The 26,110-nt window shown below is 40.4% G+C and overlaps 1 protein-coding gene and 1 pseudogene across 1 annotated transcript in view; one reads left to right on the forward strand and one right to left on the reverse strand.

Annotated features, from left to right (window-relative positions):
* The window catches only part of LOC133747078 (zinc finger protein 717-like), a 380,365-nt gene that overhangs the window by 203,500 nt on the left and 150,755 nt on the right, over positions 1 to 26,110 (reverse strand). The window lies entirely within an intron of this gene.
* Positions 4,990 to 13,640, forward strand: LOC133746958 (protein max-like; annotated as a pseudogene).

Below are 26,110 nucleotides of genomic sequence, written 5' to 3' on the forward strand. Positions count from 1 at the left end.
AACAGAAATAAACCTATGGCTCCCAAATACACAAGTTTATAAGTGTACAAATACAAATGAATTAATAATATACACAACACAGAGACACTTAACCACTGTCTACTGGGCCTTCCCATACCCTGCTGGCAAGCATTGTGTCATAAGCATCAAGGCTTCCTTTGGGAAATGGCATTATGTTCTTAAAGTGTGTGTATGAAATACACAAAATTTGTTCCATTTATATAAATTTTAAAAATTTAGAAGATACTTTAAAAAACATATAATCTGCCAGTGCCATGGCTCACTAGGCTAATCTTCCGCCTGCAGCACCGGAACACCGGGTTCTAGTCCAGTCGGGGCACCGGATTCTGTCTCAGTTGCTCCTCTTCCAGTCCAGCTCTCTACTGTGGCCCTGGAGTACAGTGGAGGATGGCCCAGGTGCTTGAGCCCTGCACCTGCATGGGAGACCAGGAGAAGTGCACTGGCCACAATGCACCAGCCATAGCAGCCAGTTTGGGGGGTGAACCAACAGAAAAAGGAAGACCTTTCTCTCTGTCTCTCACTGTCTAACTCTGTCAAAAAAAAAACATGTAATCTAAAACACACATATTTAATATTTTTGTTCTTGGGCTACTGGATCCTCCAGTCCCCTACAAGCAAGCTTGGTGCATAAACACCCAAGCAGCTCTTAGCTAACACCAATCACTATGACCTTGTCACTGAACCTGCCCTTGCCCTAACAACAGGAACCTCACTCTTAATGAGGAGCTAACCACTTCCATTCATTCCAAAGATGTTCACCAGAGGGAAAATCATTTGAATTACCCTTGGGGCTCAGAGACTTGGGTGCCAATACAGGTGTCTGGAGCTGGCTGACGTCACTCTGGGTTCTGAAGTTACCCTGGAGGCAGTACACATATGCACCAGGTAAGATGGCATCAGTCTTGAAGGGCAGCCCTGTGGGGCTGGACAGCAAGGTGGGAATCTGGAGACTTCCCAGGGACATGGAAAAGCCCCAGACCTGGAATGTTATATCCTAAATCTTCTCCAGATTCCTCCATCTTGTTGCAAATGACCGGGAAAAACCCTAATCTAAAGCAGACTGGGCTCTCAGTGCTCTACTGGGATGCCCACCTGTCCTGTCAGGCATACTCTTTTCTTTCTTTTTTTTTTTTACTTTTATTTAGTAAATATAAATTTCCAAAGTACAGCTTTTGGATTACAATGGCTTTCCCCCCCCCATAACTTCCCTCCCACCCACAACCCTCCCATCTCCCGCTCCCTCTCCCATTCCATTCACATCAAGATTCATTTTCAATTATCTTTATATACAGAAGATCAATTTAGTGTATATTAAGTAAAGATTTCAACAGTTTGCACCCACACAGAAACAAAAAGTGTAAAATACTGTTTGAGTATTAGTTATAGCATTAATTCACATTGAACAACACATTAAGGACAGAGATCCTACATGAGGAGTAGGTGCACAGTGACTCCTGTTGTTGACTTAACAAACTGACACTCCTGTTTATGGTGTCAGTAATCTCCCTAGGCTCTTGTCATAAGTTGCCAAGGCTATGGAAGCCTTTTGAGTTTGCGGACATAGATCTTATTTAGACAAGGTCATAGTCAAAGTGGAAGTTCATTCCCCCCTTCAGAGAAAGGTACCTCCTTCTTCATTGGCCTGTTCTTTCTACTGGGATCTCACTCGCAGAGATCTTTCATTTAGGTGTTTTTTTTTTTCCAGAGTGTCTTGGCTTTCCATGCCTAAAATACTCTCATGGGCTGTTCAGCCAGATCCAAATGCATTAAGGGCTGATTCTGAGGCCAGAGTGCTGTTTAGGACATCTGCCATTCTATGAGTCTGCTGTGTATCCCACTTCCCATGATGGATCATTCTCTCCCTTTTTTATTCTATCAGTTAGTATTAGCAGACACTAGTCTTGTTTATGTGATCCCTTTGACTCTTAGTCCTATTAGTATGATCAATGGTGAACTGAAATTGATCACTTTGACTAGTGAGATGGCATTGGTACATGTCACCTTGATGGGATTGAATTGGAATCCCCTGGCACATTTCTAACTCTACCATTTGGGGCAAGTCAGCGTGAGCATGTGCCGAATTCTTCTAAGTGGACTCATTGTTTTTCCTTGTCTCTGCCTTTTATGTCAGTAGGAATAAGTAGGAGAATGCTAGCGTAAAATTCTTCTTTTGTCTTATGTCTAGAAACTGATAAATTTTGAAGATGCCCTTAATGTATTTATATTCTTGGAGAAAGAAAAAAGCAGTTCAGCTAACAGATTGGGGCCAGAACAAAAACAGTAAAAAAAAAAAACTACTTCTATTCCTAAACATGTGTTGAAACTCTTCACTCTGCACCCCAAGAGCATGGGCATCATGCTCATTCCATTCTTCTTCTCTCCTTGCACCCTTTTTAAAGACTTACTTATTTCAAGGCACAGTTACAGAGCTGGAGAGGGAGACATATAGAGAAAGAGATCTTCTGTGTGCTGGTTCACACAGGGCCAGCACTGTAGCACAGTCGGTTAATCTGCACCCTGGCTTTCTATATGGGCTCTGGTTCGAGTCCCAGTTGTTCCACTTCTGATCCAGTTCCTTTCTAAGGCACCTGGGAAAGCAGTGGATGATGGTCCAAGTGTTCAGGTCCCTGCACCCACATTGGAGATCCAGAACCTCCTGGCACCTAGCTACAGATTGGCCCAGCTCTGGCCATTGCAGCCATTTGGGGAAACAACCAGCAGATGGAGGACCTTTCTCTGTCTCCTTCTCTCTAACTTTGACCCTCAAATAAATAAATAAGGAAATCTTTTTTAAAAAATTACCAAGTATCAATAAACACCTTGCCTTCTACTTCCTTCATGCTTCTAAGTCCATCCTTTGGGAGGGCTCAGGTGAGGGCTACAGGTTTTGAACAATACAGTCAACTCTCCATAGCTGCAGGTTCTGCCTCTGTGGGTTTCTAATATTTATAATATTAGAAAAATAATATTCTAATATTCTGACATAAATACTAACATTTATATATTGTATATTTGTTACTTATATTTAACATATCTTAGTATATGTGATTATATGCATTAGTATCTGTATATTAATCACTATAACTTCTAAATAAAGAAAATGAATTACAGTAAGCATTATTTTACAAAAGCAAGCCGCACACCCTATCATCCATCCAACCGCTAACTGCGACCTTGTACCCGGTCAATCAGCCCCAACTGTAACCGTCTGAGTGTCGTTGGGCCCCCACGCTCCCACCCCCACCACCCCCTCCAGACCTGCCACTTGGCTAACCTCATTGGACGATATAAAAGTGGACGATGGGGGGCGCTTGACAGTTGGCGTTAACGTACATGGGACAGAGCCAACCAGCTGACAGGAGCTCAAAGGTGCACGGACCTGGACCAGCTCCACCTCGCTGAACAAGTAGGGGATATCCCGCGAGGTCCTGGGTCATCTGCCTTGGAGCTCTCTCCTGCGCAACTGCCCCCAACTGCACGAGGACCGGCTCCCTGAGGGGGCACCTCCCTCATGACCTCGGCCACGCGGGCCAGTCCCCAGGTCTGAGGTCCTGGATCTCACCAGAGCAGCCTGTCAGGGGCTCCTAGGGCCGCGTAGCCTCATGGACCAGAAAGTCCTGTGGGCGGGCGGCCTGGGCTGTGGAACTGAGCCCTAAAGGGTCTCACACAATTGACGCGATCCTGTCAGAAGGTATTTCAGGCTTTAGCTCAGAAGAGAGGAAATGACTGATGACCTTGACTATACAAAGTTTAAACAGAATCCACAGGCAAGATAAAAAGACAGCAAAATTGATAGGAGAAACATTCCTTCCAATGACTTGGCATTAAGGATTTTGTTTGCCCATTACATACTGCCTTATAAACATGTACAATTTGCATGTGGTTTTTATTTTTCTTTTAAAAATTTGTTCATTCGAAAGCCAGAATTACAAGCAGTACAGTGAGATTGAGTTTCTATCTGCCAGTTCACTCCCAAAAGGGCTGCTACAAGTCAAGCCTGGGCCAGTGCAAAGCCAGGAGTTTAATCCAGTGTCCCAAGTGAGTGACAGGGGCCCAAGCACTTGGGCCATCTTCCTCTGCTTTTCTTAGGCCATTAGCAGAAATCTGGATTGGGAGTGGAGCAGCAAGGATGCTAACCAGCACCAACATGGGATGCCCGCATTGCAGCTGGCAGTTTGACCTGCTATGCCATACATTTATAGGAAAGAATATTGATTTCAGCATTATATATCATAATAACCAAAAACTGAGGCAAAGGAAAAACAGACATTCCGTAGAGGCAACCACATTAAATAAATTCCAATGCATCTCTACAGCTTATTACTATGACTTCGCAGCTTGTTTTTAGTGAGGTAAATATTGTTAATGCAATGTCGAATAAAAATGAAAATTATAGGGGCTGGAGCAGTGGCACTGTAGACTAAGTCTGTGCCTATGGCGCCAGTTCATGGTCCCACTGATCCTCTTCCAATCCAGTTCCCTGCTTATAAGCTGGGAAAGCAGTGGAAAATTACTGAAGTGCTTAGGTTCCTGCAGCTGCACTGGAGACCAGAAGAAGCTCTTGGCTCCTGGCTGTGGGTAGGCCTAGCTCTGGCCGATTTGGGTATTTGGTGAGTGAGCCAATGGATAAGGTCTTTCTCTCTGTCTCTTCTCTCTCTAATGCTACCTGTCAAATAAACAAAATCTTTTAAAAAATGAAATTATACATTTATCTCTTCAGAAAACAAAGGACTAAAATTACAAAAGCAGCAGAAATTTTATAAACATAAAAATTAAATTGCAAGCTACTGAGCACTAGCCAATTGAAGAAATAAAACAGGAAATCAGGAAGTGTCTTGAAAGAAATGAGAATGCAAATACAACATATCGAAATCTGTGGAATATAGAGAAAGCAATGTTAAGAACACAGTTTATAGCAATAGAGCTTATACCAGAAAAACAAAAGAATGTCAAATAAACAATGTAATGATGGAAGTCAAGGACTTAGAGAACAACGACAAACCAAACCCAAAATTACCAGGAAGTAAGATATGACATCAGAGCAGAAATTAATGAAACTGTAACAAAAATAAAATAGCAACAAAATGAAAAGGTATTTTTTAAAAAAAAGAAATAAAATAGACCAACCTTTAGACAAACTGACAAAAAGAAAAACTAAAATAATAAGAGATAAAAGATGTTACAACTGACACTACACAAATACAGAGGATCATAAGCAACCACTATGAAAAGCTAAATGCTAACAACCTTGAAGAAGTGGATAAATCCCTGGATATATATGACCTACCAAGATTGTAATAAGGAGATATAGAAAACCTGAACACACATATGGCAAGCAATGAGACTGAAGGAAGAATTTAAGAACTTACATGAGTGGAAGTTTCAAGATCTGAAGGTTTTAATACTGAATTCTCCAAAATATTTAAAGAGGGACCAATACAATATACAATATATTTACAATACAATACAATACACAAAATATTTAAAGAGGGACCAATACAATATTATTCCAAAATACTGAAAAGAAAGGCACTCTGTCAAACCCCTTATATGAGGCCAATATTATTCTGATACCAGATCTAAACAAAGACACACATAAAAAGCAAACTACAGATCAATATTCTTGATGAACATAGATGCAATAAATCCCAACACCATATTAGCAAACTAAATTCATCACTACATATAAAAGATCATCCATGGGGTAGGTGCTGTGGCATAGTGAGTAAAGCTGCTGGCTACAGCGCCAGAATCCCATATGGGTGCCAGTTTGAGTCCCAGCTTCTCTAATTTCAATCCAGCTCTGTGCTATGGCCTGGGAAAGCATTAGAAGATAGCTCAGGCCTTGGGCACCTGAACCTGCCCAAGGGGAAGCTCCTGGCTCCTGGCTTCAGATCGGTGCAGCTCTGGCCATTGTGGTCAATTGGGGAGTGGACCAGCACATGGAAGACCTCTCTCTTTCTCTGTCTGTCTGTCTGTCTCTCTCTCTCTCTCTCTCTTTCTCTCTGTAATTCTGATTTTCAAATAAATAAATAAATCTTTTTTTAGAAAAAGATCATACATCATATTCAAGAGAGATTATCCAAGAGATCAAAGAGTGGTTCAACATTTGGAAATCAATAAACATCCTAAGTCAGACTAACAGAATGAAGAACAAAAACTATGCACAATCCACTGAAAGAAATGCAGAGAAAGTATTTAATAAGATTCAACGCCCCTTCATAATAAGAATTCTTAACAAATGAAATATACAAGAAACATCCCTGAAAATGATAAAGGCAACAGATTACAGACTAACAGCAAATTTCATATTAGATGTGGAAAACTTGAACGCATTTCTCTAAAATACAGAACAAGACAAGGCCATTCATTTTCACCACTCTTAATCAATATAAAAAAATAAAGGCCATAAAAACCATAAAAGAGAAATCAAAATATCCATGTTTGTGGATGGCATGGTATTGTACATAGAAAATGCCAAAAATCAGTTACAACTGAAGAAGCATTACTGTAAGTATACAAATGTTAAAGAAAAGAAAAAAGAAAGGAGTCTGTGCTCATGGCTGATTTAAACATGTTTATTGGTGTCTCTCCTCTCTGTGAACCAGAGCTGCTCCTGGGTTTGCTCATCACTGTCACACGGTGTGGAAGGCACTCTGTGGGACTTCCAGAGTTCTGTCTGGAAATGCCATGAGCCTCTGCCAGGTCACTGGTGTCACTCATCTGTGGAGCTCTTGACCAGCAGATCAGCACTTTGCATGCCCCAAAGCTCCTCTGATGTAGGAAACCTAGGTCTCATGGGAATTTTCATGTAGCCCTCAGCCTGAATCCAAGCTCCACTGCTGGTCTTGAGTGATGCCATCCCCAGATGACTCCAGCTCCTCACCATGGATCCAGTCCCAGCCACTAACTCTTCCCTCAGACCCCAGACATCAGCAAGCAGATGTGAGCCATCATCACCATGTGACCTATGAATTTCTCTCCCTTTTGGCCATGAGAAAAATAACATGAATATTATATTTATTTTATTTGCATATATTTATACATTATATATGCTTATATTTATATAAGCACATGTATAATTTTATGTATTATATTATACAATACATAATTTATTATATTTATTGTATTTAATGTTATCAAAGTTTATTTGAAAGGAAATTCCATGTTAACAACAAGAGAAACAACATGGGTGTAGTAGAGGTAAAAGGTACAAAACATGGATGAGAAGTCTGCCTTTCCTTCCTTCCCTCTGTCACACCCTGTGAGGCCTGGCTTCTGGAAGAAGCTTCTGTAACACTGCTGCATAACCTTCAATATCGATTCATCCAAATCCATGCAGCACTGACACTGTGGTGGGCTTCGTTCTAGGGCTTGGCCTGCATTTACTCCATTTCCATCCATGTATGCAATGGTGATGAACAAATCAGTTCCTTCAACATTGTCATTAAACATTTGAAACAATCTGAGATGAATCCTTAGAACTGCCAATATTTACTGACTATGGTATGATAGATCAGTACATGTGGACAATAGGTACTCATCGAATCAAGGTAAAATTTTCCTCCCTGAAGAGGAAACCTTTGGTCTCTGCTTTTCTATTTGCTCACAAAATGAAGATTATTGTGAACTGCAGCAAACTCCACCATGCTGAGCAACACAAGAAATTATTCCTTCTACTCAGTCACTGCCTTTTTCTCTCTCTCTTTATCTCTCTGACCACAATTGCCTTATGCCCCCCCAACCTCACACAAAACTTTTCTCTCAAGCTGCAACCCTTACAAGTCTCCATTTTAAACAGAATACTACCCCTTCCTTCCCTCCCCTGTCCACCCACCTGCTCTGCTGAGTAACCTCTGAAGAAAAAGCAGTGCCATCTGTGGTGGTGCAGGTTTCTGACACATCGGTATTTCCAAATTCTAGAAAGTTGGGAGGAACAGCGCTATGTGTGATACAGTCTGAGTGTGTTGCAAAAATGTTTCTGGGTTGGAAGCTTGGTCCTAGTCCAGCGATTTTGGGAGGAACAGGAAATTTTAAGAGGCAGAGACCAGTGTGAAGTAATTAGGTCACTGTGGGCTGTCATTGAAGGGGATTAATGTAGCTCTCATAGGACCTAGGAAGTTTTCACAAGAAACCTGTCTTAAAGAGAACTGACCTTCCATGCTCTCAGGGCTCCTGACTCCATGGTTGGCAACATCACATGTGCTCCCCAGATGACACCATTCTCCCTGAAGCAATCCCAGCATGGCCTTTTAGGCTGTGGGGTGTGTGTTTGTGTGAGACAGAGAGAGAGACAGAGAGAGAGACAGAGAGAGAGAGGGAGGGAGGGAAGGAGGAAGGGAGAGAGAGAAAGGCTGTATGTGTGTGTATGTACTAAGTAAGCATCTTAAAATTATTATAGAGGTAGAATGACAGAGAAATGGAGAAGGGAGAAGGGGAGGGGGACTGATGGAGAGAGTGACAGAGAGGAGGTAGGGAGGAATGGACAGAGACAGCACTCCCACTGATTCACTACAAAATGCCCACAACAGCTTGCACACAAGCCAAAGCTGGGAGCCAGAAACACAATCCAGATCTCTCAGGAGGGTGGCAGTAATATCATTTTTGAGCCAACCCAGTGGACTCCCAAGGCCTACTCTAGGAGGGTTCTTCAGTCATGAGACACATCCAGGTACCAAATGCAGGAACCTCCAATAAGAGACATGGGTATCTCAACTAGCCTCTGAATTCCTTGGCCAAACTTATGCCATGAGCCTCTTTTATATACACTTTTTGAAGTTGTAAAATAGTTGCCCTATTTGTTTCAATGGCCTAGAGACAAGGAGACACAGTCCATCAGACAAGATATAGACAACAATCAAATAATTACGTGCCAGTTTAGCCGGACATACATTGTGTTTTGTTTTGTTTTGTTGTACTCTATATATTAACTACAGCCAATCAGAGAAAGCACATGTCTTCAGGGGCATGGCTTCTTTCATTAAGCATAATCGTCTCCAGTTGCACCCATTTTGTTGCAAAAGACAGAATTTCATTCTTTTTTATGGATGAGTATGTATATATGTATGAGTCACCAGGTGATGGAAATCTGGGTTGATTCCCTACCTTGGCTATTGTGAATTGAGCTGTTATAAACAGGGGGCTACAGATAATTCTTTCATATGCTTATTACATTTCCTTTGGGTATATTCCCAGAAATGGGATGGGTGGATCATACGGTAGATCTATTTTCTGAGGAATCTCTAGACTGGCTTCCACAATGGTTATACTAGCTTACACTCCCACTAGAAGTGTATTTAGGGTACCTTTTTCTTCATATTAGCAGGTCTAGAGATGGATTTTTATTATCAGAAAATGAAAGTATGGACCTGGCTCTGTGGTGTAGTGGATAAAGCTGTTGCCTGAAGTGCCAGTATCCCATATGGGCACTGCTTGGAGTTCCTACTGCTCCATTTCTGATCTAGCTCTTTGCTATGTCCTAGGAAATCAGTGGAAGATGTCCCAAGTGTTTGGGACCCTGCACCCACATGGGAGACCAGGAAGAAGCTCAAGGCTCCTGGCATTGGATTGGTTCAGCTCAGGCTACTGTGGTCATATGGGAAGTAAATCATCAAATGGAAGACCTCTCTGTGTGTGTGTGTGTCTCTCCATCTCTGTCTCTGTCTCTCTCTTTCTCTCCCTCCCTCCCTTCTTCCCTCTCTGTAGGTCTGACTTTCAAATAAGTAAATAAATCTTTTAAAAATCCATAAAAGTACAAGAGAAGCTGCTTCTGCATGTGGTGAGAAAATGATAATGGTATTGTAAAACAGATGAGAGAAAACTCTGAAAATACAGAATAGCAAAGAAAAATAAGCATTTCAAAATGAAATATAGACTAAATAATCTAAGATTTTGATTACTTGATAGAAAAAAATGATAATCAGCTTTAACACTTTTTTAAAGGTTTATTTATTTAAAAGGCAGAGTTACAGAGAGAGAGACATAGAGAAAGAAATCTTCAGTCTGCTGGCTCTCTACCCAAATGGCTACAACATCCAGGGCTGAGCTAGGCTGAAGCAGGAGCTTCATCCAAGTCTTCCATGGTTCTTGGATCCATGGGTCCCAAGTACTTGGGCAATCTTTCACTGCTTTTTCAGATGCATTGGCAGGCAGCTGGATTGGAAGCAGGGCAGCCAGGATTGGAACTAGCAACCATAACAGATTCTTGCATTGCAGGCCGTGGCACAACCCACTATACCATGTAGCCCCCAAAGGCAAGTGATCAGTAGTTAAAATAACTAAGTTTCCCTCTTGAATATGTGAAGTAACTTGATTTAAACAAATTTTACATAGAACTAAATACTAGAAAGTTAAAACCCCAAAACCAACAACATCTCTTACACCAAATGATGAACTTTCTTAAACAAACAAAAGAATTTAGACCAACTGCACTTAGCAATTAGCATAAAAAATAAAAAATAATAGGTAAGTAAATAATTAGGAATAAATTTAACCAAGGAAGTGAAAGATTTATCCCCCAAAATTATAAGCATTAGTAAAAGCAACTGAAGAGGGCACAGATAGATGGAAAGATATCCTATGTTCATGCATTACAAGAATATTGCTGAAGTAATATTACTTGAACTAATCTATTAAACAATATCCATCAATTTTCCAAACATCAACTTTCTTTTTTTAATAATTTTTATTTATATAAGGTGAACAAATTTCACGTGTTTCCTACATATGGATTTAGGAGCATAGTGATTTTTCACCCTCCCTCTGACCCACATTCCCACCCTCATCATTTTTCATATATAGAAAAAATCCTAAAATTAATATGGAACAAGAAAAACAAATAGTCTAGTGAAATGAATCATAGGCAAAAAGTACAAAGCTAGAACAACACACTACCTGATTTCAAACTATACTATATGCAATAGTAATTAAAATAACATGGTACTGGCATAAAATTAGACATATTCGTCAGTGCAATATAACAGAAGGTCAAGAAAAGAGCCCATGCAACTATACCAATTGAACATCGATAAACATGACAAGAATATACAGTGTGAATGGATGGTCTCTTCAATATGTGATGTTGGGAAAACTGTATACTCAATTATACAACAATGAACTGGGACATTATCTTGCACTAAATACAAAAATCGACTCAAAATGGATTAAATTAAATGAACTTGTAAAACTACTAAAGCAAACATAGAGAAAAGCTATGCAGTGTTGGTCTAGGCAATATTTTTTTTTAGATTTGACAAAATGCAGACAATAGAAACAAAGACAATGAGATTACATCAAAACTAAAAGCTTCTGTATAGCAAAGAAAGCAATTAACAGAGCAAAGAGATAACCTACAGACTGGGTGGAAATATTGACAATCCACATATGTGATAAGGGCTTAATATATAAAATATGTAAGTATTCAAACAACTCAAGAAATGGATCTGAATGGACAGTTCTCAAAAGAAGGATTTGAATAGATGTTTTTCAAAAGAAGACAAACTGAAGGCTAACCTTAAAAGGTGCAACATCACTAATCTTTAGGGATATGCAAATTAAAACCTCACACCTGTTAGAGTGGCTATTCTCAGAAAGACAAAGGATAGTCCAGTGTCAGCAAGGATGTGGAGAAAAAGATAACCACCATACACCTTTGGAGGAAACATAAATTAGTACAGCCATCATAAAGTTGCGATAAAATACTAAAACTAAAACCACTATCTGATTCATCAATACTGCCTCAAAGTGTCTTACTGGAAATATTTTAAATTAGTATGTGAAAGAAATGTATTCCTGCCTATTCATTTTGACATTTTTCATAATAGCCAAGATATGAAATCATCCTAAGTGTCCATCAACAGATAAAGAAAATGTGTGTATGTATGTGGGGGTGTGTGTATGTATGTATATATATAACATTTAGCCTTTTAAAAAAGGAAGAGATTCTATCATTGAGGGCAACTTGGATGAACTGGAAAACATTATACCAAAACAAACCATACACAAAAAGACAAATGATCAAGTTCTCACTAATATGTGGAAGCTAAAATAATGGAAGTCATAGAAGTAGATGGTAGAATAGTAATTATCAGAGGTTGGGGAATAGGGGCAAGCAGGAAGATGATAATCTGTGGGTGCAAAGCCCAGCTGGCTATTTTAATTTTTGAGATCTAATATACAGTATGGTGATAGAGGTAATCATTGAGTACTATTCATTTCAACTTCACTAGAGAATAATTCTCAGATGTTCTCACCACAAGAAATGTCAATATTTGAGATGATGAATAGGTTAATTAGTTTTATTTAAACAATCTACATGGTAGTCACAAACCACATCACTTTATACCCTATAAATATACATGAATATACTTTATAACTACAATAAAAATAGAAAAACATAAGATTAAAAATTATATTGAAATATAATTATAAAATGTTTTAAAATCTGCAATATAAGAAAAACTAATAACAGGAACCATAATATTTTATGTGAGTTTTCTATCTCATAAAATAATCAAAATGGGTAGGCAATATAATTTTCTATAGGTTTTAAAACATCTTTCATTATGAAAAATTCAAGCAGTTCTAGAGACAGAATTCACAGAACTCCATTCTATCCATCAACGTGCTTCATCATCATACAACTCACGCAATATAAACTTCCCAAATGCTGCATTACTTTCAAGCTAATCCTAAAGATCACTTCATCTACATGTTGCAATTGTACCTCTAAAATAAAAACACTCTTCAAAAACATAATTAAAGTTATCACAACACAGCCAAAGAAAATTCCATTAAGTTAATCAAATATATGGTCACCTTTTATATTTCTCTGATTTCCCAAAAATTTTGTGTATTTTGTTCAAGATCCAAGAGATATTTATTGACTATAATTTATTATTGTCTCTTAAGATTTTTTTACTCGGTTCCGGTGCTGCAGGGAGGAGGTGGTTCTCGCCCGTGTTGTGTGCGTGTGTGCGCGTGTGTGGGTGTGTAAGTGAGTGGGGGGGGCACTTGGCTGGTTGTTGTCAGTGACTTCCCCTCCCCTCCACCCTTCCCCCTTCCCGCGCCACCACTGCAGTGGCCTCTCCCTGGGCCTGAGAAAAGAGCGATAACGATGACATCGAGGTGGAGAGTGACGAAGAGCAACCAAGGTTTCAATCTGCGGCCCACAAACGGGCTCATCACAATGCACTGGAACGGAAATGCAGGGACCGCATCACAGACAGCTTCCACAGTGTGCGGGACTCGGTCCCCTCACTCCAAGGAGAGGAGGCGAGCCGGGCCCAAATCCCAGACAAAGCCACAGAGCACATCCAGTACATGCGAAGGGAAGCCACACACCCCAGCACGACGGGGACGACCTCGAGCGGCAGAGCGCTCTTCCGGAGCAGCAAGTCCGTGCCCTGCAGAAGCCGAGGGTGAGCGAGCGCCCAGCTGCAGACCAACTGCCCTCCTCAGACAGCAGCCGAGGGCAGCGCCATCTCCGCCTTGATGGCGGCTCGGACTCCAGCTCCGAGCGGAGCCGGAAGAGCCCCCAACAGGAGGAAGCCGAGTGGAGGCCAACTAACTGCGCGGGGCAGCCGGCAGTAAAACTGTCGGCCTCCTGCCGTTCATCCTAGAGCCCTCACAACCAGTTAAGGGACGCTATTTTCCTCTTTCTCTCTCTCTTTTTTTTTAATCTTTATTTTTACGTAGAAGCTCTTGGACAAAGGCTCGCGTCCTCCTTCCCCGTTTCCATATTTTTAAGAGATGAATTCCCTTCAGGGATTCCCTGTCCCCACCAGGAGTTTTTAAACCAAAACAGGGCTGGCACCGCAGCTCACTAGGCTAATCCTCCACCTAGCGGCGGCGGCACACCGGGTTCTAGTCCCGGTCTGGGCGCCGGATTCTGTCCCGGTTGCTCCTCTTCCAGGCCAGCTCTCTGCTGTGGCCCGGGAGTGCAGTGGAGGATGGCCCAGGTGCTTGGGCCCTGCACCCCATGGGAGACCGGGAGGAAGCACCTGGCTCCTGGTTTCGGATCGGCAGAGCGCCGGCAGTGGTGGCCATTGGAGGGTGAACCAACGGCAAGAAAGGAAGACCTTTCTCTCTGTCTCTCTCTCTCACTGTCCACTCTGCCTGTCAAAAAAAATAAAAATAAAAATAAACCAAAACAGCCCAACGTGGAAGCTTTTCCATGGAGGACCGATGGCCGGCCTGACCCCAGCACACGGCGGCCCACCCACTGCGCGCACCCGGCCTCTCCTCCTGGTCCCGCACCCGTATTTGACAGACTTCTTGAATCTGTGAACTGCTCTCCATCCAGAGGATGACCAATCTGGAATAATCAGAATGACGCCCCTCCTTTTTAAGGATTTTTTTCTGAAAAGTTATTTATCACTCCTATCGGAAGATCAGATCCTTGAAGACACTTGTGCCATACGGAAGTGGGGGCAGATTGGCAGCGCAGTGTCTGGGCGTTTTTCACTCCTGCTTCTCTCACGAGCTGTGCAAACCCGCGGTGCCAGCCTGTGGGAGGTCCACGTGACAGTCTCGGGGTGTGCATGGGAGACAGCAGCCGTGAAGCCGCGCCACCAGCCAGTGGAGAGGGTTGGTTACTTGGGGGAGGGACAGGGAGGGCGGGTTGGGCTGGGTCGAGGTTTTGTATTGAGGGCCAGTGATGATGTTTTGATATTTATTCCCTGCTACTGAAATTTGAATCCGATTGTCCCTACTTCTGATGCTGTCAGTATTGCAAAGGACAGATTCATAAAGTATTGATCAAATCTTCTTTTCTTTCCTTGTGTATTTCTAAGATATTGAGCCAAATGATTTTTTAATGTAAATACCAAGAGCAATTTACCTGGTACTAAACCTGCACCCCAGTGCGGATCCACCCCCCCTCCCCCAGACCTGGCCCGTTTCCTCCTGTCCAGGAACCTGTCTCCACTGTGTGACCCGGCCCTGGTTCTGGCTGCGGTCAACAGATCCCAGTGAAGGGGTTTGTGTGTTCAGATCTCATTTCTTTGTCTTTTTCCTACTCTGTCCCCAGCATTTGCTGATTTCTAGCGCAAAATCTGTAGTCTCAGTCTGTGTTTGATTCCATTCCATGGAAATAAAAAGTATGTTGTACATACTGCTCAAGAGTTGTCTTGCAAGTTAAGGCTTCCCCCTTTACTATAAGACTATAAATAAAAACTTATTTTATCCTAAAAAAAGATTGTTTTACTCTACAGAATTGTTCCTGTCTCTCCCTTTTTTTGTCTTTCAATGTATTTATCCAATAGAAACTATTCTATTTGCCTTTTGGCTGTCTTCTTGTAAGACTGCAATATGTGGGAAAGAATCAGGAAGAGAGGACAGGAACCCAGATGCCTGATGCGAGTTAGTTGGAAAGACTCTTAACAGGGCAATGGTCTAATGCAATAGATCTGGGCTGTTATAAAGAATTTCACAGATAACAAAGAGACAAAAATAATATCTCCAAAGGGTTAAGGAAAGAGTGAAATGACAAGGAGTTTTGTCACTGCATTACAGAACATAATTAGCTAATTAGAAGCATTCAAATAAAGCATTGGGCCCAGATGAATTACTGAAGACATAATTCCTGACTTCAATAAGATGCCCCAAGGGAAAAAATAAAGCCCTTCGTGAGGGTTTATAATCATGCAGTAGGACAAAGCAACACTGGAGGACTTGAACGAACAATAACTGATGCTGTGCTCATATTTCAAAAAACAGAAAACCAAAACAAGTACTCATCCAAAATTTAAAATGAGCTGATAAAAACTCCCCAGAATATTATTAAACACCAAAATAACTATAATGCCTCACTGTGGTTTATTATTTTAGTCAAGGAAAACTGAAAAATCATGCCAAACCATTAAGTAAAACAATGTGACACAGAATGACAGCAGACACACCAAATTCTTTCTCTTCCTGTGCTAGAGTTTCACCATTCTGCCTATTCAATCACATCTATTTTCTCTCCTTCCTAAGCTCACAGTTGGATTCACTTCCCAGCTTCTTTTTCCATTAGTTGCAGACATGTGATTGAGTGCTAACCAACAGAATGAGAGAAGTAATGAGTGACACAAAATCCATTGCACCCCACATCCCTGACATGCACCTGTGCACATACCCCCTTCCAGCTGGAGAGAATGCAAAAGATCACCAGGGAGACCTGAGACGCTGCCTGTGGACTGCAGTAGTTTTAAAAATATGTCTCAGAGTCAGTGTTTAGCCACAGGTTAAGATGGTAGGTAGCACATCCATGTCACCTACTGGAGTGCCTGAGTTTAATACCCAAGTCTGGTTCCTGACTTCAGCTGCCTACAACTACAGTTCCTGGGAGGCAACAGTGATAGTTCAAGTAATCAGGCTCCTGTTCCCCATCTGGGAGACCTGGATTGAGTTCCTGTCTCCTGATTTTGGTCCCCTGCATAGGGTTGTTACAGGTATTCGGAGAGTGACTCAGTGGATGGGAATGATCTCTCCATGTTTCTTTGCCTCTTAAATAAAACACAAACAATGAATTTAGAAGACATCTGCAAGTTCTTTAACACACCTCCCTTCTGAGGGTATAGCATGAAAACAGCACAGCTTCTACTTGGTTGGCTTCCTTTCTTCTGCTGCTCTGCATAGAGCACCTCATGCAGGAGGACACTGTGTCAGTCTCATGTTCACACCCCATGAAGAGGAACCAACGTGATCCTCCAGCCCTACTCAGGCTATCAAATGTCTGCAGGTGCAATACATGCCTCACTGCAGTCTCACGACACACTCCTCAGCCAGACCCTCCCTCCTAAGCTGCTCCCAAATCCTTGATCCAAAGAATCTGTGAAGCAATAAGTGCTTATTGTCCTGAGTCACTATGTTTTGGTTGATTTATTATGTAGCAAAAGAGAAGGTTTTGGTACCAGACGCTGGGATACTATTAACAAACAAACTAAACTCCCAGATAAAAGTGTCTATGGGACTAAAGAGAAACCTGAAGGGTTTTCAGGAAAGTACCAGTGAAAGATTCAAGGGCATGAAAGAGACTATTAGAAAGAGACAGTCCTGAAGCAGCCTGCCAGCGAAGACTTAAATGAAAGTGAGAAAAAAAATGGGAAAAATGAATGAAAACAGTTTCTATTATGAAGTCACAGAAAGTCTATCAACAGGGAAACCTCTGGTTAAATAAAAAATGGAAAATACACTAAGAAATTGGGAGATGAAGCTATGGAGAGAACCAAGCAGAATGTTGTAGGTGGTGTCTGGCTTATTCTTTTTATAGTAGAATGAAAGAAAAGAAAAATCAAAAGGAAGAACTAGATGCTAGAACTTGCTGAGTTTGAAAATAAAACTCATCCTCATTTCTAGCTCCTCCAGTTAGCAACATTAAGGCAGTGCTTTTGTGCAAAGATTAAATGTGGGTCAGAGAAAAACGGGATCTAAACATAAAACATAAAACCAAAAATGTGACTGTAAAACTCTTTGTTAAAATTGCAGAAAGCTCTAAGAATCCTTAAGTCACCCAAGGGTTCCCAAAGATTTTTGAAGCTTGCCTCTCAGAACAACTGGCAGTCAACGGTACTGCAAAACGTCCTACCCTGCATATAACATCCTCTCACAACAACAAGAAAATCTGACTGACTCAAAATGTCAATATTTCCAAAGCTGACAAACACTGCATTAGAAGAAAGGAGCCCAGTGGGCAGAAACAGTATTAACTTATTTAGTCCCCATCCCTTTCTGAGTAAGACTCAAGACATGGGTTTTTTTATGTTTTGGTCCTCTTTGCTTCATAGAGTCTTTGCACACTGAAGGCACTAAATGTTTCTGCAATTGAAGATGTGTTAAACACAAGCAAACAAGATTAACACAAATTACAGAATTGAAGAAAGAGCTCATTTCCACTTCAGCCATCAACAAGTTTTATCAGCTTACTCAAGTCACCTTCTCTCTTTTGTAAAATGAAATGTTTTAACTAAACAGCTACTGATAACACAAGTGGCTCCTATGGGGAATATGCTGATACAAAATATAAGAATGTAGAGCTTAAGATGTAGAAGAGAAAATACATATTTGACAGATAATTTTAAATACATATAATTTTATTATATATAATAAAATATGCATGATAGGTAAAAAGCTCTATACTTTGTGCAGTCTTTTCTTTATTAGAATGGCTGAAAAGCCTATGAGAGCATTTCAGGTATGGAAAGCCAAGACACTGCAAAGTAACATATTTATAAGCTATTTCCAAATAGTCTCATCTTTACTTCAAATGTGTTCTCTCTCTCAAATGAAATGATTACAATTCTGTAACCTACTTTTAGCATTTTAACTGACCATATTTAAGCATTTATCTGATTGTTTCGTGGAAATGTTAGCCATTATCTTCAATTTTTAAAGTCTTTTGAGTTTCTAGTTATTGTAGCTGACATTTTGAGTAGTATATTTTCAGTTATTTTCTGTTTGCTATGTGAATCTCCATGGCTTGTTTAGATTTTTAAAAATGGAACAATCTCATTTTAATGCTCAATTTTGATTTAGGCTTATATGTGGGGCAAATGTCAGACATAATCTATTTAATCAAATTTTGATATTTTAATACTGTCATTTGGTATTTTTTGATTTATTAATAACTGCTAAAATTCTCTTTATAAAACTATAGATGTGTGCTGTCCAGCTTGATAGACACAGCTATATTTGGCTATTTAAACTAAGTATAAATTAAGTTTAAAATTGAGTCTTCATTCATGGTAGCCATATTCAAATGATAATGGCAACTGTAATGGGGACAGCATTATATATAATTCCCTTTTGTATTGTTGCATATATATATATTTCTACATTTTCTTTTTATTCATTGGGTTTTATTTTTTATTTATTGGGTTTTACATTTGATATAGGCTAAATATATTTACCTTTATTTCCTTTCTCTCTAAGGAAACTATGAATTTTTATAGTATGTAAATTTTAGCTGTGTTTTTGGTCAATTGTAATTATGTTACACTGTAGTATGTGGCTGGAAGCTGAACTACTTTTGAATTTCTTTTATTTGTGTGTACAGAAGTAATTTATCACAGGTGACACTGGCATGTTTTGTTTTGCTTTTTTTTTTTTTTTTTTTTTGCTTTAAAGACTATCAGCATTTTAATTCTCATTTTGGAAGAAACACTTCCAATACTTTGGTCCGTTGACTGTCCCACTTTACAAAATTAAAATGTCTTAAATGTTGGTATCTTTTAACAGTTTCCTCCAAGCCCAGTTTTTATTTAAATAAAAAACAAATTCCTCAGGGAAGGAGGATTTTATAAGCAATTGCACAGCAGAATTGATTTTGGTGTGTGTCCTTGTGCCACTGCACCCATGTGGGAGACCCAGAAGAACCTCCTGGCTTCAGATTGGCACAGCTCCAGCCATTGTGGCCAATTGGGGAGTAAACCATTGGATGGAAGACCTCTCCTTCTCTCTCTCTACCTCTCCTTTCTCTGTGTAACTCTTTCAAATAAATAAAGATAAAAACCTTTTTCAAAAAACTTTAAAATTTGTGAGTATCTCATGAAAATAAAGGTTTATTTGCTGCAGAACAGACAGTTGCAGGGCTCTGATTGGCAGCCTTTTGCTCCTGATCTTTGGAACTGGAGCGCAATAGTACATGGAGGGCAGCACTGTCATGTTACACTGAGCTGCTTACCGGCAGGGTTTGTGCTCTGGACATCTTCTTTGTTTTACATTAGCCAAGTTTGTTATAGATGCTGTGTATATATATGTATATATATGTGTGTGTGTGTGTGTGTGTGTTAGAATTGACCTTGATAGATCAAACAACATACTTCTTTGGCAACTATATGAAAATAATATTTTTTCTTGAACTCATTATTTCTCACCATTTTAATATAATACAGAATTTCATCTAATGTTAAAACTTTTTAAAAATGGCAAAACTTGTTCAGAATGCATAACTGAAGCTCAAAATTAGAAATGTTGTAAATTGGGAGTTCCTTGATTTACTTTTGATTTTCAGTTTTTTCAATAATAAAAATGGGAATAGGAAATTCATTACATTGAGGTAAGGAATAATTAATTGAAATAAATGTAAAACTCCTTGAGGCCAAAAGAAAAGGGGAGGGGTTAGTGGCATAAAAGAATATTAAAATTAGTTGAAGGGGGAGATAACATGTAATACACTGAATATCCAGATCAATTAAATTCAATAACAATGGGGCCAGTACTGTGGCTCAGTGGGTTTTAAAGCCCCCATCTGCAGTGCTGGCATCTCATATGGGTGCCAGTTAGAGTCCTGGCTGCTCCACTTCTGATCCAGCTCCCTGCTAATGAGCTTGGGAATGCAGCAGAAGGTGGCCCAAATGCTTGGGCCCCTGCAACCATATGGGGCACCTAGAAGCAGATCCTGGCTTCTGACTTTGGACAGGCCCAGCTCTGGCCATTGTGGGCATTTGAGAAAATCAGCTGATGGAAGACCTTCCTCTCTGTCTCTATAGCTCTGTTTTTCAAATAAAATAAATAATTAAAAAATCTATAATAATGGCAAAACATATCTCATAAAGTCAGATAAACTTGTTTAAACTTATACTAGAAGGTCGATATTAGTACCTTCCTTCTTTTTTGAATATTTATTTATTTACCTGACAGGGAGGGAGGGAAGGAAGAGGGGAGGAGGGGGAGAGAGAGAGAGAGAGAGAGAGAGAGAGAGACAGAAAGATCTTCCATCTGCTGGTTCACACCCCAAATGGTGAAACAGTTAGGTCTGTTCCAGTCCGAAGCCAGGAACCAGGAACTCCATACAGTTCTCCCACATGAGTGCAGGGGCCCAAGCCTTTCAAAGGTCATCCTCTGCTGCTTTCACAGCCACATGAACAGGGAGCTGGATTGGGAGCAATGGCTTAATCTGATGGGCCACAACAGCTGCTTTATGTGAGCTTTCCGAAGTACCCACGTCCTATCTCTGTTAAAGCACAAGTTATTCAGAATTTTAAGGTTTTTTTCTCCTGCTTTCTCTATTAGACTTTGGATTTCTTAAAGGTCCATGTGATATTTATCTTCATATCTCCAGTGACTCCTAACCTGAAGATATTAGCATAAATGTTCTGAATGCATTGACAAATGAATCTAGATAAACCCATGACCAAAGAAAACCCTAAATGCTATGGTTATAAAGTCATTAAGAAAATGCCATTGAACTCCAAATAAGCACAGATTACTTATAATTATCTAATTATCAAGGTTAGAAAATACTTCATGGTGACAAACTCAGTCCTTGAAAAATGAATTATCAGGAATCCAACAGAGAGCAGTGGGGGGAAGCAGGGCAGAGTATGGAATATTCCAAAGCACTGAAAAAGGAAAGCATAAAACTTGCTCATGGAATAATGCCAGGATCACTGGTCTAAAAGGGAACTGAGTATGTGTTAGGACTCATGTGTCTACAGGCCATGAGGAGTCACAGAAGGTTCTTGCCAGTAGTAAGATTGTAAATGTGCTGGGAGAAGTGTGATTACAATACATGGGGAGGACTGGATGTGGGAAGATAGTAAACTCAAAGAGAAAAATTAAACAAGAGACTGTATGTAGTGGCAAAAATACTTGAAACAGCAATAAAAATGGAATGAAACTAATGAACACAGGACTGTTACATCTAATGATCCTCTAGTATTTAAAACTATCAGTTTTATAACCATCATTTCTTTACTCCTAGTCTTTAGTTTAAGTCTTGAACACTACTTGGAACACTGCCAATAGGATCCTAGACACTTTTCCAGGCTCTGTTCTCACATTCACCTTCATCCCATTGCAGCAGCCAGAATTATCTTTTTAGGTAAGATACCCCTGCTCAGTATTCTCCAGTAGCTTCCAATTGCTTTGGAAATAAAATGCAAACTTCTCACTGCTGTAAGACTCTGTCTTGCCTTTGCCCTCTTCTCAGATTCCCCACGATAAATCACCTGGCTGTGGTCACACCTGTCTTCTTTTAGTTACTCTCAACACTGAGCTCATTTTCATTGAGAGACTTCACATTCCAATTCCCTCTGTCAGAAACAATCTCCTACATTTTCACATGTCTAGCTTTTAAAATATTTTCACATTTCAGCTCAAATACCATTTGTTCAGAGATCAAATCAGATCCTGATTCTGATCACAAGTCCTAAGGTAGCCATCCCTCCAGCAAATTCTAAGAATTCCCCTACCCTGCTTTATTCTTTCAGAGTAACCATCACCTTCAACAGTTACCTTTCTCTTTCTGTACATCTCAACCCTGTTTCTCCACCACAGGAAGAGAAGACATATTCTGTTTAGGAGGACCTTGGCCATGTCACTCACCATTCTGTTCCCCTCATGCAAAGGATGAGGCTAGAACATAATAGATAATCAATGTACATTTTACAAAGTCAAAATTCTAATTACGGATTCTAGGGAACAAATAGCACTGTACAAGCTTCTCTGAGCTGTACTTTGCTTCTCCTCTTACTATGTTATGAACTGCTTTACAGACTGGATTGAAAGACATGGACATGAGATCATGTTGCACCGTATAAAGACACAGAGTAGAAAATTATTCAAGCCATTCAGGTTTTGTGATTAAGCAATTTAGTGGCTTTAAAAATAAGACTGAGTGGTTTACTTTACACGCTAAGTTCTTGGCCAGAACACGTATGGAGAGGAGGCTTGGGGACTAAGTCTAAACATGGATGAGGCCATGGACAGCCTTCAAGGATGAAAAAAGAGCGAAGCCCCCTAGCTACACATGAGCCTATAGCATTTCCTAATTGCTTTCTCTGAATCTTGGCTTTATAATTTTAATTAAAATATACTAGTGGAGACAAGTTTGAATAAAAATTATTCATATATAATCTGTATTTGTATCTTTTATTTTTGTAATTTATAGTTTTATGGAAAAAACACACAAAACATAAAACCAAACAGTTGAAAGAATGCAGTTTTCAAGAATTGACACTTGAGGCTGGTGCTGGAAAACAGTAGGTTAAGTGGTTGCTTGCAACACTGGCTTCCCATATCAGAGTGCTGGTCTGAGTCCCAGCTATTCCCTTTCCTAACCAGCTTCCTGCTAACATGCCTAGGAAAGCAGCCAAAGATGGCTCAAGTCCTTGGGCCTCTCTCACCCACGTGGGACACCTGGATGGGGCTCCTGATTCCTTGCTGTGGTCTTCCCCAACCCTGGCCATTGCAGCCACTTAAGGAGTGAATCAGTAGATAAAAGATCTCATTCTCTCCCTCTCCCTCTCCCTCTCCCTCTCCCTCTCCCTCTCCCTCTCCCTCTCCCTCTCCCTCTCCCTCTCCCTCTCCCTCTCCCTCTCCCTCTCCCTCTCCCTCTCCCTCTCCCTCTCCCTCTCCCTCTCCCTCTCCCTCTCCCTCTCCCTCTCCCTCTCCCTCTCCCTCTCCCTCTCCCTCTCCGCCTTTCAAAAAGATAAAATTTTTATTAAAAAAAAAAACACTTTCTTATTACACTGCGCAACAGAAATGTTTGAGCCAAGTAGTCAAAATGTTGAGCAAGCTCCCAACCTCGCTTCCTGTTTGGTGTGGCTATCCCCCTTCCACCTTGGTTGATATTTCTTTTAACTAATCTGGCTCCCACGGCATCTGAGTGTGTGACTGCATAGTTGCCATAGTCCCTCCGTTTCCATTATCCATGTGTAGAGAGATTCATTGTAATCCTAATTAGTGGACAGACCAATCTAAAGTTGTAAAATTTGTAAAGATACTTCCTAGTACTTTTTAAAAGAGATACTTTCACTGCTTGATTAACAATCAGTGTTGCACATTCTGATTTTATGCGATCTGCTTTACTGCCTGATTACCCAGATACTTCAATGGTTAATGAGGAAATGCCTCCTTCCGTTTTATTCAAATATTTCTTGTGTGTCTCTTGGGTGACAATACAATGATGATGTACTTTCTGAAACTGTACAATGGGTAGAGGAAGCACTGACACCTCTGAGAGTAGCTTCTCTACAAAGTGAGCTCACTGGGTAATTCAAGCCAACGAAAATGCTCTCCCTCTGCAAGCCACAATTATCTACAGCTGTGCTTTACTCGGAACTCTCAATTCCTCTGAATGATTTTCATCTCAAAATAGAAAATTTCATCTGTTAAAATGCAGTGTAACCTTAACAGCAGACCATATCATCTGAATATTCAGTGTTTGGAACGTGGGAAGAGATGAATGTTGAAATCCAGAGGTCTGGGTATTGTAACAGATAGTAGGAGCTGAAATAGGAGCACACAGGTAAGGCTACAGAAGGATGCAAAGGAAGCCACTGGAGGTACTCATGACACGGTACACTGCACCCATGGCTAGTTTCAGATCCTGATGATTAAATTAACCTTACTACTGTCTATGTGATGCCTTACAATTTAAAGCATGAACCTAATTTTCTACCATTACTACATCTACAAGTTGAACATCTCTAATCCAATCCCAAACTGGATTTTTGGATTAGGGATGATGGTGCTCGGTTCGGCAGCACATATAGTAATATTGGATTAGGGATGATGACTCAGGAACGTCAATGTAACTATTCTTTTTAAATCATTATTATTGATAGAGTTAGACAGTGAGAGAGACAGAGAGAAAGGTCTTCCTTCCGTTGGTTCACCCCCCAAATGGCCACTATGGCCGGCGCTGTGCCATTCCAAAGCCAGGAGCCAGGTGCTGCTTCTTCCTGGTCTCCCACGCAGGTGCAGGGGCCCAAATACTTGGGCCATCCTCCACTGCGCTCCTGGGTCACAGCAGAGAGCTGGACTAGAAGAGGAGCAACCAGGATTAGAACCCGGTGCCCATATGGGATGCCGGTGCTGCAGGCGGAGGATTAACCAAGTGAGCTACGGCGTCGGCCCCAGTGTAACTATTCTAAAATCCAAAAATACTGCAAAATCTGGAACATTTCAGAACCGACAACTTTTAGAGAAAGGATACTCAACTTGTACTTACTAATCTGTGAAAGTCCTGAGAGGTGGTCACGGATGCCTTCATTTCATATCCATCAGACGAAACTGAGGAGGAAAGATGTTGTAGAGTAAATTAGCTGGAAGCCACTTTAGCATCTTCTGACACAGATCACATGGGCTTCCACTGGATGACCAAGGATGTTGAAGTCCAATATCTAATAGCTATGGACATTACCTACGTGCTAAATGAACTTGTCTTTCATGATGGAAGTACTGAGCAGATGGAGAGAAGAGGCTGCTTACACAAATGAATGGCCTCAAGAGGAAGAAAAACGAGAAAGACAAGAATAACAGTTGTTACTTAAAAAGTCATTTGGTAAGAAAGGAATTCAAACACATATAGCAAGAGATAAGTTTTCCTAGAAATATCAAAATAATGACTGCAGTAGAACCTTATCAGATTCACATGACTTCAAATAACTGTTGGAAATTGATAGAACTGATTAAATATTACTTTAAGAACATCAGCATGATAAATATAATTTATTTTTAAAGGAAACATAGAAATCTGTATGCTGGGAATAGAAAATAATATTTATTAGAATTTGGTTAAAAATCTTTATTGTTACCACAAGTAGAATACTGCATTCAGTTAAGTATGACTCCCCTATGGATTTATATTCTACTAAAATTATAAAGAAGTGATACTAACTTGAATTATTAGAAGTAACTCGTAAATAATTCTACATATATTCTTTTGACATCTTGTTCAATCATTGATCAAAGTTCTTTATCTTGAAAGAATTTATTCCAAAGACTGACATAAGAACAATTAATCTTATATAAGATCGCACTTTTGTTGACTTTTATGATTTTAATTTAATAATTTTTTAAAATTTGAGAAGGAGAGAGAGAAAGAGGCAGGTAATTCACTCCACACATGCCAGCAATGGCCAGGGCTACCCAGCAGTCAGGGGCTCAATCCAGGTCTGTCCTGGGAGGCAGGAACTCAACTACTTGGACCATCACTGCTACCTCCTAGGTTCTGTATTAGCAAGAAGCTGGAGTCAGGAGCCAGATCCAGGAATATAAACTCAAGTAGTCCACTATGGGTCCCAGGTGTTTTAAATGGCATAAGATACCACTGGGCTAAAACACCTGCCCTGCTCCAATTTACTAATTTAAATGACTAGAA

This window comes from Lepus europaeus, chromosome 18, assembly GCF_033115175.1.
Source record: "Lepus europaeus isolate LE1 chromosome 18, mLepTim1.pri, whole genome shotgun sequence".
NCBI lineage: Eukaryota > Metazoa > Chordata > Mammalia > Lagomorpha > Leporidae > Lepus > Lepus europaeus.